A 4,960-nucleotide genomic window follows, 5' to 3' on the forward strand; every position below is an offset into this window, starting at 1 on the left:
TCTAGCAGGGGAAATGGACAAAGAAAATACTCGCACCGCAATATGGAAAGTAACATGCACAGCAAAGCTGTGCAGATTTGCTCTGACAACATGGAGGAGGAAGGCTCTTACCTCCTGCCCTGGTGAAGCCCCACTGACAGCAATCCAGCGGAGGTAGGTCCCTGGCATGACCGGGCCAGAAGCCAGGCCACTCTCCTATAGTCCTGACCCCTGGAGCCAGCAAACCAAGCCAACATGAAGAAACTAAAGAACCCCGAGAACGTGGTCGGTACCCCAGCAAGTAGAGCCTGAGGCCAGTCGGGGAACTGAGCTGTGGAGCCCAAGGATAAGAATAAGGAGCAGGGTGCTCATTCCAGAGAAAGCAGTCAGAACTGGCCACTGTCAGGCTGGTTGAGCATACTCCCCACGACAGCGGCAACGAGTGTGAGTGGGTTTCAAGGCCAGGAATGAAAAAGGCCAGAGCACCTGACTGTCTCTGCTGAGGTTGGGGAAAACTTGAGGGATGGGTCATGTATGCTGGTTTTGAAGAATCTGCAGGAGTTTGCCATAGAAATTCACGAATTAGATAACCGAGTGACTGGGAGGTTATGCGGCAGACAGCTCTGGGTAGAGAATAAAGTATACATCTGGTTGAGCTCGTTTTGAGAAGGCTAGAGTTTGAATTTGTTTCTTATGGCATTCAAGGCCACCAATCATCAGACATAAACCAATAGTTAAATCCTAGTGCATCCTTTTGACCGCCTACTATCTTCCAGTTACCCTGGACTGATGCTTGTTCCCCAAAGAGCCTCAGGCTTATACTTTCCTACTATTGTCCCCTCGGCCTGGAAGCCCCTGCTTTGCCCTTTCCTATTGAAATAGTACACATCTTTCTCTACCTAACTCAAAGGCTGCCCCACCTAGGAAGACATCCCTCACCACCGCCAACACCCTAGGGAAAATGAGCAATTCTTTATTTATCTTTCTTTATTCATCCCCCAAGGTTTATTACTTATACCTCCACAGGCCATCCTTTCTGTTCTGCCTTGAATTAAACACAGCGATTCACATGTCCTTTTGCCCTTTTTGGTGGAGGAGGTGGTAAGCAAATGGTAAGCTCCTCGAGGAGAGAGATACTTCTTTTTTGTCTTGCTTTCTTATTTTGAAAGTGTTTTATCTACAGAAAAGTTGAATAACTAGCCAATGAACAGCAATATACTCCATTCTTGATTCATTCATTGCTAACGTTCTGGCACATTTGTGTTTTTTGTTTTTTCCTGAATCATTGGAAGAGAAGCTGCAAACATGACACCCAACCTTGAATACTTGGACGTGCCTCTAAGGAAAGGACTTTTCCTATAAAACCACAATATCATGATCACACCTAAGAAATTATCAGTAATTCCATTATGCAGTCTACATGCAGACTTCCCACATTGTCTCCCAAGTGTCTTTTATAGCTTTTTTTTCTTTGGATCTAGGATTCAAAGTTCACACATTGCATTTAATTATAATGCTGCTTTAGTCTCTCTTCGTCCGGAAGAGTTACTTCTGAGTGTGAGCATTTCTTACTCATCTTTTTTTTTTTAAACATAGTATGTACTTAATAAATGTTGAGTGATGGAGGAAATGGGTGCATGGACAAATGAACCCCAGCGATGTAAGATCCCTTGGAAGTTCCTCCAAGAAGGGACAGAATTCTACCAGAGGGACTTACAGCAAGTGTCCTTTGTGAAATCACCAGGCTCTGAGTCACTGTCTTTCTGTAACTGCCCATCTCCAGGCTTCCTCTTTAATAGCCATGAGCTGGTCCTTAGACCACTGGGGAAATGGTTCAAGGCTAATTGACTTAAGAGAGAAGAGAATCTGGTCTCTCACATCTGACTGAAGATGGGAAGGTCCCAGAGAGCAGGGACTCATTGTCTCATGGAAAGTCAGAGTGGGAAGAGGCCTCAGAGATCAGGTCTATCCCCCTGGCTTTCCAAGGGGAGGGGACTCAGACCCAGAAAGGTGCGGTTAGCTCCTTCAAGGTCCCACGGGGAACCTCTGCCCGTCACTCCCTGTTCAGCTTCTTTTCAAGTTTACCTGGTCACCATGACAATATCTGGGCTCTTTGTCTCTCTTGTTCCCAGTGATGGATGGTAATTCACTCAACCTTCAAGCATCAAAGATCTCAAAGTACTGAAAGCAAACGTCTTCTCAGAAAGTCTGTCTCGTAGGGACGAGCCAGTGACTGTTCCCAGCCCATGCAGCATGGAGTTATTTCGAAGGGTGCTTGTTGCCTCCCGTGAGAAAAAACCAAGAAGCAAACAGCACCTTAGGCAGAGCTTGGGGCTGAGGGACAGGATGCCCCATGCTCACCTTGCCCCCAAACACGTCGGTGAGCTTTAATAGGACCCATTGCCTCACCCATAAAAACAGATCATTTTGGACCAGTTATCACCATGAGGGGCATTTGCAGGTGTGAATCCCTTTTGGAAACAGATGTGATAAATGAGGGAAATCGGTGAGGGGTGGTCCTCATTTCTAACAGAGTATACGCATGTATTTAAACCAGAAAAACTGAAAATTCTTCAAAAAGCATTTGTTCCTTCCAAATGTCTTATAGCAGCAGCAACAAAGGTGTATGGTTGCTGGAGAGCTGCACTGAACAAGGAAAAGTGACTGCATAGACGAAATGGCTGGCTCCATCACTAATGGTTTGAAGACTGAGGAAAAGCTCAATCATCGCAGAGGAGCCAGAGGTCTTATGCAGAAACTCCAGGCTTGGACTTGAACTTGTGTGACCTTAGCTGAGCCCCTTAACCCCTTAACTCTTAGGAACCTCATCGTAAAACAAGGAAGGTTGGAATAGAATTGCAGTGATTTTTTTTTTCTTTCTTTCTTTCTTTCTTTCTTTCTTTCTTTCTTTCTTTCTTTCTTTCTTTCTTCTTCTGGATGTACGTTACAAACACCTGGTTGGGGGAACAGTGGTTTGAAATCATGATGCCTACCCCTCCCCTCATTTCCATTCTGATTTCAACAGCTCTGGAGTGGGGGCCAGGTGATTCTTAAGTAGCCAGGGTTAAGATCCTCTGGATTATAGGATCCTGAAAAGCTGGTTCGCAAAAGGGAATAAAGTCCGTGTGGCCGTGAGAAGGACTATTGGAGTTGCTTAACTGGCCCTGGTGTAAGGAGACTGTGGTAAGCACTGCGCTCGCTTGTCTGTTTGATTATTTCTCCAAACGGAGCATCCCCTCTGATCAAGGTGCATCCTACCCCTGACAGTCAGCCTGTCCCCAGCAACCTGTGGGGACACATGTATTTTTCTAGCTGAAAGGGAAACAGCAGGAGGCTTGGATCCCTAAACATTCTGGAGGTGTTTGGCCAGCTGTGCGGAGGGCCCACCACCCTTCTGTGTGTCGTGCAGGCAGTGGGGTGGCCACTGGAGCGGGGAGGAGGGGAGAGAGGTCCCAACCACATCCCACAAGATGGCCGATCAGCCTGCCTGCCTGCCTGCCGCCAGCGCCAGCCCCTGGCTCCCGAGAGGCAGGACTGGAAGCATTTGCCAGACGGGTGCAGGCTTTTTGATCACGACCATGTCAAGTCAGAGACCTGCAGGGAAACGGCCAGGCTCCCTGTCGTTGGCTTGGCTAGCAGGCATCTTTCTGCAACCTTGAGAGAAGGGCTAGAAGAATTTGAGCACAGGTTTAAAAGGGGGGTGCAGGCAGGGGCAGGGAGGACGGCATGACGGAGAGGAGCTCCTCATACCTGCTTCTTGCACCCCAGCTGGAGGAAGCAAGACACCCTTTCTTAGCTGGACATCAGAGCAGATTCCTGGACTGTCTCTCTGCATGCTTTGCTCCTCTGCCCCAGGGCTCAGAGAGTCTTTGAGCCTCAGCTGACACATCTGTAAAACCCGGAGACCACCAGAGTGGGTCCCCTGGCTTCCCCAAAGTCAAGTAGCAGGGTGCAGCGGGGACTGGGTGCCGCAGGGCTGTTTATAAGACACTTGAGGATTCCTGCAGATCCACTCCCCAGGAGCCTTAACGGAGGGCCTCTCTCTTCTAACGGGGTCCCCGTTGCCTTGAGCTGGTGTCCTTAGGAAACCTGGTCTGCATCCTTAGCATGAAAACTCGGGGTACCCCTCAAAGCTGTGTGTTAAAACAGGGCCGCCCCTCCTCCCCGGCCCCTTCCTGAGCAGCCAGGCCAAGTGTAAGCAGAGGCCCAGGCACAGACAGATAGTGGGAGTTTTGTATCTGACAATAGGAGCTACGTGACTTGAGGGGCTCTTCTCTTAGAAAACCGAAAGCCCACCAGTTCTGCTTATTTGCTCTAACGTTCAAAGAGCCCAGAGGTCCCTTCCTAGTTCAACAAATAAATGCAGTTCCACTCTAGCGGCCTTCAGCCCACAAAGTTCTATTGTTACGCTTTCCCTGAATTTCCCCTGGTGGCTGCCTCTTGGGCACCCCAGCCGCATGCAGGCTCACCCTTCTTTCGTGCTTTTTTTTTTTTTTTTTTTAGGATAAATCAAACTCTTTTTTTTTTTAATTCTTTCAAAGGGTAAGGAATGTTGACACCCCCTGGAACATGCCTCTGATGTCTGCTTCAGACGGCTGTATTTGAACGTGTGCTGACGCAATCGGGCAGATTGGGTTAAACCAAATATTACAATTGCAAGAACTCATCTGGAACTAATAATTTTGAGGCCACCGAAAGTAAAAGGGCCCCGCTTTGGGGCTGGCCAGCGGCAGAGGCCAGCCCGGGCCAATGCTGCCACCTGCCGCGGGCGCGGGGAACAGGGCGCGCCCGCCCGGCCTTCCTGTTTTGTTCAGGACTCACGGGCTCCCACGCAGACGCGTTCACCAGCCAGCCAGCCAGACCAGGGCTATTTTAAAAATCTAGCGCCTCTCCCCAGCCCTTGGTGTAAAGATAGCTAGTCTGGCTGCCCTGGCTTTTCTCTGGGAAAAAAAAAAAAAAAAGACAACTTCCCAATTACAGA

The sequence above is a fragment of the Ursus americanus genome, chromosome 16, assembly GCF_024610735.1.
Source record: "Ursus americanus isolate L20-20 chromosome 16, mUrsAme1.1.p, whole genome shotgun sequence".
NCBI lineage: Eukaryota > Metazoa > Chordata > Mammalia > Carnivora > Ursidae > Ursus > Ursus americanus.